Raw genomic sequence first — 12,369 nt, 5'->3', positions numbered from 1 at the left:
AGCAATGTTCAAATTAATTGGATTTTATCTTAGAAAGATCAGCATCTTCCTCTTTTTGTCTGTGCAATGCATAAGTGCTAGAGTGCTGATGGCTTTGTTTCCTGGGACTAGTAGTGTCTTTCTGCTGAACTCAGGTTTAAAGTCGGGCATGACTCAGAATCCCAAGTTCGAGTATGAAGACTGGGGCCCGACTTTCTACGGTTTTCGGTACTTTAAAAGCGTTCTGAAAATGTTGTGTAGAAATCTGGAGGATGAAGCTTTCGTGGGCTGTCCGGCTCCCAATACGCCTGTTGCAGATCTCCAGGGCAAGACTCACCGCCTGTGGGACTTTATGCACGGTCAGTGAAATTGGGGTGCTGGATAAGATTTGAGATACTTGTTAGAAGGGAGAGAGAACAGTGATACTACCATTGCACCTGGCCAGCAAGGGGAATCAAATGTGCTGTGAATTAAAGAGGCAAAATTTGTCAACTGAAATGCCCCCCGTTTTTAGTATTGTACCTTTTACTAAAGGTTCGCGTATGGTATCTGCCACAGGACCCATTTTTTCCTATGGATCCTACTGCAGATAATATGATCCAATCTTACAAGAGGGTGGGACATGCCTTACATTTAGAATATCTGATCCAATATTATTTAAAAGAAAGCTGAGTCACCGGATCCAATAATTCCACTTTTAAATATGAAGGGTTAACTTATTTTTTTCTATTGCTGCTGAGGTTCAAGTTCTTTATATTGTAATAAAATACTCCCATGAGCCCTTATGAGCAGTTTGTGCAATGCACAGCTTCTATAACTCTGCCAGATCCTCCACGTTAATGTTTGGCCCATTGTAGCCGAGGCTCAGCTTGTTTAAGAGTATTAAAATACTGTAATGTGTTTGCCACCCTCCCCTCCCTTCTAAGTAGCCTAATACTTAGTGCAGTGGGCTGAGAACTTGAGGAACTGGGTTTGATGCCTATAGCTACTCTCTGTGATTCCGGGCAAGTCACTTAACCCTCCGTTGTACCAGGTAAAAAAAATAATAATAAACTGTACACGTAAACTGCTTTGGCTGTACCCACAAAAATGCAGTATATCAAACCCATGACCATATACCCTCTTAATTCAGTGTATTTACTTGTAGCGCAGAGTTTCCAGATCCTATTTCTATCTACAAACTTTTGTCAGGTTGTGCATTTTTTAAACTGCTATTCACAAACGATCAATATATACCATTAGTCTATGCAAGCAAAAGCTGATGATCCAGCAGGTTTTTAGAGTGAAGTTCATACTTGTTTTTTGATTGTGAATTACCACTAAGCTGGTAGGCCAGTTGTACTTGTTCTTCTCGCTGCCACATTATTTTAACTTCCAATACCCTCTGCATGGCTTACAACATGAATGATTAATCGTAAGACTTGAGAGAGTCAGTGACCCTGGTAGCATAGTAGATGATGGCAGAAAAAGACAGAAATAGTTCATCTAATCTGCTCAGTAAAGTGGTTAGGGTTGTAACTGCTGGTCCTTGCTGAGTAAAACCCTACCCTCACCTCATGCCTTTACTGCCATGCATATGATGATTTCCCTTTTGCTTAATCTGTATATAGGCTAGATTTATCTATATGTGCTACTGTGTTTTAGTACTAACTTGGAAGCCCTTTTACTAAACTGTGTTAGGTGCTAATGCACGCCTAACACAGCTAAAATTGAGTACTGTGAGATGTGCTCATACATCCAGTGGTAACTCCAAAATGTGTACACACTAACTGTGCTAACGAATATTTCTGGGGGGTTTTAGGGAGCGTGTCATGGGTGGAGAGTGGGCATTCCTGTGCTAACCCTTTAGCATATTTATATACTGCATGCTAAGTGGTTAACGCTAAGACAGGGGTGTCAAAGTCCCTCCTCAAGGTCCACAATCCAGTGGGGTTTTTAGGATTTCCGCAATGAATATGCACGAGATCTATTAACATACAATGAAAGCAGTGCATGCAAATAGATCTCGTGCATATTAATTGGGGAAATCCTGAAAACCCGGCTGGATTGCGGCCCTCGAGGAGGGACTTTTGACACCCCTGCACTAAAAAGGAATGGAGTGGAGGAGTGGTTAGGGCTGCAGCCTAAGCACCCTGAGGTTGCAGGTTCAAATCCAGCACTGCTCCTCGTGACCCTGGGCAAATCACTTAACACTCCATTGCCCCAGGTATGTTAGATTGTGAGCCCACCAGAACAGATAGGGAGACATTCTTGAGTCCCTGAATTTAAACTACTTAGGCTACAAGTGGTCTGCAAATACTAAAATAAATAAATAAGAACCGATTCTATAAATGTCACCTACCTCATAGGTGCTGCTAGGCGCTGTTTATACAATCACACCCAGCAGCGCCTGAATGGTCCTATGTGCCAGTAGGTGGTGAATCTTTAGGCGCACTGCCATTTAGGCCAGGGTTTTCTTGGCCTAAATGAGTGTGCCTAAGTCAAGCAATGGCCAAAATCTGTCCTAGATCCACCCCTAAACATGCAGGCTTTTGGGGGGCCCCCTGGTGTAGCTATTAGAAGTACAGAGACACGACAGAGGGAATGGGGCAGGCCAGGAGCAGCCTGTTCACTACCTGTCTCTGCCCACTGGCCTCCGCTACCGTTGCTGCTTTATGAGACCCGGACGTGTCAGGACTCACTAAATTGGTGAGTCCAATTTTTTTTTTTTTGAAAGTGAATCGAATCAAATCAATTCACTGAAGTGAATCGGTAAATCAGGCAGCACTAGTAGGGAGTAAGGAGTGGGGGAAAAGGGAATTTAATTGTTCAGTGGTTGAATACTCCTGTATTGTATTGTATTATCTTTATTGAATACATATGTTAGATGGATTTGTTGGTCGATAATGGGGCCCCTTTCTATTTTGGGGAATCTGATATTTTACAGATTATATGTCTTCTGGTGAGGGATTTGTAATCACTGAAAGTTTTTTCTTGAATTAGTATATGGTGTTTAATAAGTAAGACAAAATAAAACCTGTAAAACATTTATTCATGTGTTGGTATGTAACATGGACATGTCAATAAAACAGATTTAAACTAAAAATAGTATTAGACTTGGATTTTCAAAACTAAATTCTGTTAAGATAGACTGTTTAATGATTTAATATTTAGACCTTTGTCATCTTGAGTATTTATAGTTTATGATTGATTAATTTTGATATTTTAGTTGTATACCATTTTAATACTTTTATAATAAGTGGTATATTGAGTAATAAATCCAATTCAGTCCAATCCAAAACATAAAGCTAAAAATGGGGCTTGCATAAAGACCTACTTGATACAATTCAAGACTACTTCAAATGTGTTAATTAGACCTTCATTCCTGGCTACCAGAAAGGGCAGTTCTGGACTCCCATTTGCCCCAACAATTGAAGGACCTGGAGGAACCGAGACTGTGACAGGTTTAAGATAGGCAGCATTAGAGTGTTTAGCTTTGAATATATCTCATCCAACATGGTTGCTTATGTGTGCTTGAAAATGTGTTTTCAAGTGCTGTCTGTGTCTGGAATGCTTATACGGTAGGAATACTACTGTGCTTTGTTTGTCACTTGTTATGTTTTGGCCTTTGTGCCTGCATGCGAGTACTGTGTCCTTGAATTGATTGGGTGCTTTGGATACATTCCATGTTGTAATGAATAGAAAAGACATTTTACATTTTCCTTCTACTATTATCTTTCCTATGTAATCTTCTTTTCCATTTTCAGCCTATGGCCATAAGTGCAACTGTTTCTGCTATGTGTTTTCTTTATTCTTCTTTTGCTCTGTATTTTCAGCTGCTTCTTTAACGAGCTTGAGTGCTCCAGACCAGGTTTCTCATCATTAGATGGATAGAGCATACATGCTTTTCAGCTTTCCTTGGAGTAGAAGAGGTAGTGTCGTAGAGGACAAGAAGCTCTACTTATTTGCTTTGTAGTTTCTGGGTTCTGATTTTTACTTAAAATTAATACACCTCACATTATACCCATGATATAAAAAGTAGGAACTGTTTTGACTGAAAATCAAGTGTCAGTGCAGTTGTTAGGCTGCCAGGAGGTTGAGTGATATGACCCTGAGGCTGCAGGGAAGCAAGCGATGGAGTAGACTATGGAGCCACTAAGAAGCAAAGTGCTGGTGTACAGTGGGACACATGGTTTTGTTACCGCTCCTGAGGCTGTCATTTTCTTGAGAGTGAATTCTGAATGGAAGGATAATGCTGCTTTGTCCGTAAATATTTGGCAGAATGTTGTATGTCTCACTACAAAGTGTGAGGACGCTGCTGCAATTAAAAGGTGGAACTTCTCAATGTTAAAAATAAAAAAAATGTTTGATCTCCTTTAGATTTGTATTATCAAAATGCTAAAGTGTGATTTGGGATAATGTAGTGTTTGCATAATCCCTGGTTGGTTGCTTATTTTAGAAATATAGAAACGTGACAGCAGATTAAAGGCCAAATGGCCCATCCAGGTTGAACTAAAAATAAAATTATTTTTTCTGAAATAAAAAAAGGGAGAAAAGGAAACAAGTATGCATCTGCACCAGCGTCCATCCCAGTGCAGCCACCAAGACATACACAGAAGAACTGGCTCATTGACTTGTTGTTGAACATTCTTTTTTCCATTTTCATGTTTGAAAATAAAAAAAACCCCAGTCGCTCCCTGCAGAACAGCTTGAGAGAAAACAAACAGTTCACTCACTACCTAACCAAGCAAAAAACCAAGTACAGAATTTGGACAAAAAAAACCCAGGTGGGATCTGGGCAGGTCCAGAGGGACTAAAGGAAAGCAAATCAGCAGGCAAAACCTAACTTCTTCCTTAGCCTCCCTCCAGACCAATCAAGAGAAAACTGATGGGAAATAACAAAGCAGTACCATTTAAAGAAGGGACCCAGAAAACTCCACAGTAAGCACATGTAGGCTCATATTCAAACCGCAGGAGATATCCAGCAATTACCCATGGTCCATGGCACCATTGTCTTCTTAGAAACCGCAGAAACTACTGTATCCACCACCAGAGGCTTCAAAAGTTCCTTATCTTGATCAGGAACAGGGTAAAGATGGATCATGGACCTAGCCAATCGAAAAGGGGCATCAAAAACATCCCACTGGGCTTGCACTATGTGCCTAATACCTTAATGCATAGGGAAAGACCTGCTGGATTTTCTTATCCCTTTCACCATGAGATCCACCTTTCTTACCTCCTAAAATTAAACATGGACAAAACCAGAAAGATAAGCTCCTACAAATCCTCTTTTTGGAACATACTGATCACTGAGAAATCTTCACCTGGGGGCAAGTCATCAGAACAAGGTAAACCATCCCCAGTCCCCTTCCTGTTCAGTCTCATTCAAATTAATATCAAATTCCCCAAGGTCATGTGATGGTGAGCCAGAGCAGACATTTCTCTGCAGCGCTTGGGGCTTACCACTGCCACTAGACTTCATTTATTTATCTACCGAGAGCCTGTACATCTATTACTGGATTTGTTGGTCTGTTTATCTTAAATATGGACAAATTTGTGCAAAAATGGGTATTTCAATGACTGCAAAAAGCGAAAAAGGATAAGGAGAGACAGCGGCCAGGAGAGGACAAGGTGGCAGAGGGTTCCTCCACGACCTCTGCCATGCTCTCTGAGGCCCTATAGAGCAGCTAACCTCGGCTGGATAAATTGTCAGAGCAAATTGCCTCTTGGGAGGCCACACTTGCAGAAACCGTGCAGTGCACAATGGAGCTGGAACAGCAGGTTTCTGTGGCAGAGGACTTGATCACACACTTGGATGCTGCACTTGCAGCTTTACATGCTTTTACTAAAACACAGGCAGAAAAGCTTGATGAGTTGGAAAACAGATCTTGTAGAAAACAACCTGCGCTTTGTGGGGAATCCTGGAGTCGGTACAAGACAGCCTTTTGCCACAGACACTGGAACAGTGGCTGATGAAAGAACTTTCTATGGTGGGGAGGTCAGCTTTTCAGTATTGAGAGAGCACACTGCCTAGGCCATAAGCAGCACACTGCAGGGCTGTTGGTAGTGGTGATAATTCGGATACACAAGATCCTATGAGAATATAGAGCAGTGGTTCCCAAACCTGTCCTGGAGGACCCCCAGGCCAGTCGGGTTTTCAGGATAGCCCTAATGAATATGCATGAGAGAGATTTGCATAGAATGGAAGTGATAGGCATGCAAATCTGCTCCATGCATATTCATTAGGGCTATCCTGAAAACCCGACTGGCCTGGAGGTCCTCCAGGACAGGTTTGGGAACCACTGATATAGAGCAAAGCAGGATAGCTTACAGTTTGAACAGTCTCTGGTGAGAATATTGAAATCACCTTCCTCCAAAAGGGATTCAGAATCCAAAAAATGTGCAGGAGCCTCCTGCTTCTCCTCAACCCAACCAACTCTGGGATGCTTAGGAGCGAAAAGGTTCCCCCAGATCAGGGGTGTCAAAGTCCCTCCTCAAGGGCCGCAATCCAGTTGGGTTTTCAGGATTTCCCCAATGAATATGCATGAGATCTATTAGCATACAATGAAAGCAGTGCATGCAAATAGATCTCATGCATATTCATTGGGGAAATCCTGAAAACCCGACTGGATTATGGCCCTTGATGAGGGACTTTGACACCCCTGCCCTAGAAGAGCCCAGATCTAAAGTAGGAGAGGTTAGCCTGCTTCAATTAAAAAAAAAAACCTTGTACACAGCCAGAACAAACTCCTCAAGGAACCCCCCTCCTCGCCCCCCAAGGAAGTGCCTTAATACCTAAGAGAGCCATGGAGGCCGGTCCACTGCAAGTCTAAAATGATGGTGCTTCTTGCCAAAACTGAGTCAAACACTCTGCTGCCACCCCTGAGCTTGGATCCCTGGGTGATTTCAGAGCGGTGTAATCACCCTACGTTGAGGCCCTTACCACCGCTGGAGCCACACAATATTTGCAGACTCTGGTATTGGTAAAGCCTTGACGCTGAGAGATAGTATTTTCCTGAGCTTGTCAGAGCTCATCTTTCAAGAACTCGATATTGGTACACAGAACTTCCTTCGCACTAAAGAGCAGAACAGCTGTAGGATCACATTCCAAGGGCGCAGAACAAAAGCAAGTGCAGATTTTTTTTACACACACAATATAGTGGCTGTCCCCCACAGTACTCAAGGCAGTCCGCCCATGAAAAGGGCAAAGCACAACAAGCAGAAAAGCACCACCAGACCAATTTTTCCTCTAAGCCAGGAAAGCAGATATGCAAGTCATGATATGTTCTGAGCAGCAGTTGGTTTGGGCTGGTGCGTGGTGGTGGTGGGGGGAGGGGGGATGCAAAGGCGACCAATTTTAGAAAATTATGCCAAATTATATTAAAAATATTGAGAAGTTAAATTTCTGTTGATCTGGAAAGAAAATATAAAGCTGTACATAAAATATATGTATACTCATATATTAAAACATTATTAAAAAGTAGCAAATAGGAATACAGTGGTATGAAAAAGTTTTACCCCCCCCCCCCGTTCTAAAGTCCCCTATTATTGCAATACATCACTCTGAACTACAGCCATAAAATAATTTACCTAGCAATGTTTTTGGTAGGTTGCCAAAGGGCCACCAGAGTTCAGCTCCACTAGCTTTTAGTTTGCCGATTACCAAACATGGTTAGAGCAGCCAGCTGAGAACTAAGGATGCTAGGGCTCAAATCCCACTGATGTTGCTTGAGATCTTGGACAAGTCACTTAACCCTCCATTACTTCAAATACAAAACTTAAAATTATAAGCCCTCCGGGGACATAAAAAATACTCACTGTACTTGAATGGAACTTGCCTTGAACCATTACTAAGAAAGATATGATTTACAATAAATCCAAAATCCAATACCTAGGAAGAGACGGTAGCATAAACACTGAAGTGACCAATAATTGGAAAACCAATCAAACCAGATTAAAATAGATGAATCATGCAATCAATGCTAACAGAGAACCATGTCTCATTCAAACATGCAGAACACAGACCTTCACCCAGATTAGAATAAGTAAGCACACTATAAAAATAGAAATTAAAATTAAACTAAACTCCCAAGAAGCTAGACTCTTCATACAGTGCAACACTAGAGAAAGACTGACATATTCCAATCACTACATTACAAATTAACAAATGCAAATAAAGCATAGAAAATTATATAATTTTATTGGACTAAATGTATTTTTCAATTAGCTTTCAGAAACCAAATCCTCCTTCCTCAGGTCAGGACCGTTAGCTGCTATTATGGTATCATGTCCTGACCTGAGGAAGCATGTTTTGGTCTCTAAAGTCAGTCAAAAAGGTATTAAGTTTAATCCATTTTCTATATATTTTTAATTATTGTTTATTAACAGATACCACACTACTTTATCTTAGACTAAAAATAAAAATTATTTTTTTAACTTTTTGTTTATTTACTTTTTTCAATTGTGTTGGTACCAGTCTCTGGTTTCCAGAATCTCCCCTTTCACTTCCCCCTTCCATCATCTCTCTCCTCTCTGTCTTTTCCATTTTCTATCCAGAATCTCTTCCCCACTTCTAAACAGCATCTGATCCCTCATGCCTCCTCTCTCCTTTCCATCCAGCATCTTCCCTTCCATCATCTCCCACCTTTGTCTCTTCCTCACACCATTTACCCTCTTTCCCTCCCTTCTTCCATCCAGTATCCCCATCCCCTTCTATAAAGCATCTGTCCCCTCTCTCCCTTTCGATCATCTCCTAGTTGTCTCCCCTTCCATACAGCATCAGCCCCCCTCTCTCTTTCCATCCAGTGTTGTCTTCTCTCTCATCTCCACCCCCTTTCATCAGATCTCCCTCCTGTCTCTTTCCCACCTGACACCTGGCTGCTGCTGCTGTTTCTTTTGCCCTGCACCAAGAGCAGCACTTCCCCTCCTATCTCCCATGGCCACCCCAGCCACTGCTGCTGCTGCTTCTCTAAACAAGTAGCAAAACAGCCTACCTCACTCTCCTGCAGGGCTACAATTGCAGCCTGTCTGCACAGCTGCCAGTCATGCCCCTCCATTGTCCTCTTCCAGTTCCATGTCACAACCAGCAGCTGATCTTATTGAGACTGTGAGTGCAGCCAGCGGGAGAGTGAGGCAGTCTGTGTTGCTACTGCTGCTGCTAATTTAGAGAAGCAGCAAAAGGAGGTAGGGGGGAAATGCTGCTCCTGCTGTGTAGTGGTCCTAAATTGCTGCACAGATGGAACATTGACTCCGTCCAATCAACCAATTCTTAATGAAGGAAGTTTTGTATGATGTCTCTGGGAACCCTGTTACCACAGACAAACGACTGGCTTTGTTCTCTATATCTCAAAGAAACTTATACCCATATTCCCATTATCTCAACACACACAAAATATCAGTGCTTTTGAATGGGGGTGCAGCATTTCCAATATACAAGGTGTTCCCATTTGATCTGGTATTGGCATCCATAGTATTTACAAAATGCTTAATAGTGGTGGCTGTGTGCCTCTGCTCTTATAGTTTCCATGTCTTCCCCTATCTGGACGATTGGCTGATCAAGGGTCCGACGCCTCTTCAAGCTTACCAGATGATTACTGCAACAATACAGCTGCTAGAATTTCTGGAATTTGCAGTCAACTATCAGAAATCCCATCTACAAATGACCAAAACTCTAGAATTCATAGGAGCTCTCCTAGATACAGCTCAATCTCGAGCATTTCCACCGCAACAGAGATTAGAAAATCTGATTCACATCTGTCAACAAGTTTCCTCTCTTCAGTACATCACAACACGTCAGATGATGTGCCTTCTAAGTCACACAGCCCATATGATTCCTTTTGCTTGTCTGCACCTCAGGGTATCTCAATGGATCCTTTCAACTCAACTCAATGGTCACAAGCCACCAATCCGTCATCCCACCACATACAAGTAACCTCACCACTTTGCCAATCTCTCCAGTGGTGGGTATCACCGATCAACCTATCCAGAAATCTTCTCTTCCATTCTCCACAGCATCAAAAGATAGTTGACAGATGCCTCCGGACTAGGTTGTGGAACACATCTCAACAGTCTCCACACCCAAGGCAGTTAGAATCACCAAGAGAAGTCTCTCCATATCAACCTTCTTAAACTTTGTGCCATTCGAAACGCCCTTGTCACGTTCCAAGAGTGCATCCACTATCAAGTAGTACTTACTCGGACAAACAACCAGGTGGCAATGTACTATGTAAACAAACAAGGGGACACAGGATCTTGCCTTCTCTGTTGGGAGGTGATGAAGATTTGGTTCTGGGCAATCCTGCACAACATATTCCTCAAAGCAGTATATCTCGCAGGAAAACAGAATGTCCTAGAGGACCAGTTAAACAGGCCAGTACAACCTCATCAATGGTCACTAAACTCAGCTGTGTGGCATCAAATATTTGTACAAATGAGGACCCCAGAAGTGGACCTGTTTGCTTTCCCCCCCCACAATCACAAGATCCTAGTTTTCTGTTCCAGGATCTACACTCCCATTCGCTTGGGTATATATCCTGTAAACAGGATGGTTGGATAGGCTGGAGTGAGCTTGGATGGCAACTTCAGCATTTGGAGCCTAGGACAATACCAGGACTTTACAATCTATGACCCAGAAATATCAAAGAAGAGACAATTTCATTTAATTATGCATTTTTAATGGGTATAGCTAATGGGCAGAATGGATGGACCATTCAGGTCTTTATCTGCCGTCATTTACTATGTTACTATGATACCTTCCTCCTCGACTGGACAAACAGGTTTCTGTATGCTTTCCCTCTACTACCTCTAATTGGGGAAACTGTACTCAAACTTCATCAGAAGCATGCCACGATGATCCTCATAGCAGCTCGGTGGCCAAGACAACCATGGTTTCCTCTTTCTTCTACAACTCAATGTACGAGACCCCCCCATTCCACTTCAGATCTTTCCAATGCTCCTGACACAAAATTAGGGCTCCCTTTTTCATCCCAATCTAAACTCATTGACTATCACGGCATGGTACATCTCTCCCAACAACTAGATACTTTTGTACTCTCAGCTCCAGTATCATCTATGCTTGAGGCTTCCAGAAAACCTTCTGCACAACACTGCTATCACTTTAAATGGACTTGTTTTGCAGTGTGGTATCACCTGAACTCTTTTGATCCAATAACTTGTCCTCTCCCATCGGTTCTAGATTACTTATTACACCTCTTGGATTCTGGTCTCAAAACTTCTTCAATCATAGTTCACCTCACTGTTATTGCAGCTTTTCATGCTCTTTTGGATAAAAAGTCTTTGTCAGTACATCCTCTGGTCTCTAGATTCATGAAGGGTCTGTTGCTTGACATTTAAACGTTACACTTTCAACTTTATTGAAGTCTCCCTTTGAACCACTTGTGACGTCATCCTTAAAATACCTCCCTTGGAAAGTGATCTTCTTAATCTGTATCACATCTGCACACCGAGTAAAGAACTTCAGGCACTTGCAGCAGAACCACCTTCTACAACTTTCTACCATGATAGAGTAGTTCTTCACACTCATCTCAAGTTCCTCCCAAAGGTTGTCTCAGAATTTCATCTAAATCAGTCTATAATTCTCCCTATCTTTTTTCCAAGGCCTCATTCCAAGCTGCACTTCACATGTTGGACTGTAAATGGGCTCTGACTTATTATTTGGATCGCATCAAACCTCACAGAACTTCCACTCAGGTCGAAAAGGTGACGGTGAAAGCTAGAAGGTTAGGGAGAGGTATGACCAGTAGGAGAAAGAAGATATTGATGCCCCTGTATAAGACTCTGGTGAGACCTTATTTAAAATATTGTGTACAATTCTGGAGACTGCACTTTCAAAAAGATATAAACAGGATGGAGTGGGTTCCGAGGAAGGCTACTAAAATGGTCAGTGGTCTTTGTCATAAGGCGTATGGGGACAGACTTAAAGATCTCAATATGTATATTTTGGAGGAAAGGCGGGAGAAGGGAGATATGATAGAGACATCTAAATACCTACATGGCATAAATGCTCACAAGGCGAGTCTCTCATTTGAAAGGAAGCTCCGGAATGAGAGGACTTAGGATGAAGTTAAAAGGCTCAGAAGTAATCTAAGAAAATAATTTTTTACAGAAAGAGTGGTAGATGTGTGGCATAAGCTCTTGGTAGAGGTGGTGGAAACAAAGACTGTGCCTGAATCTAAGAAAGCGTAGGACAGGCAAATGGGATCTCTTAGGGAGATGAGGAGATAATGGATGCTCTAGATGGGTCATTTGGCCTTTATCTGCCATCATATTTCTTTCTATTTTTTTCTCATTCAATCCAAACAGACTTTGAGCTCCTGTCTTCAAGAGAACCATCTCCATATAGCTGGTGGACTGTATCTTCTTTTGCTTTTGCTCAGGCTGGGCTGTCCCTCG

This window comes from Geotrypetes seraphini, chromosome 12, assembly GCF_902459505.1.
Source record: "Geotrypetes seraphini chromosome 12, aGeoSer1.1, whole genome shotgun sequence".
Taxonomy (NCBI): Eukaryota; Metazoa; Chordata; class Amphibia; order Gymnophiona; family Dermophiidae; genus Geotrypetes; species Geotrypetes seraphini.
This window is presented reverse-complemented; position numbering follows the sequence as displayed.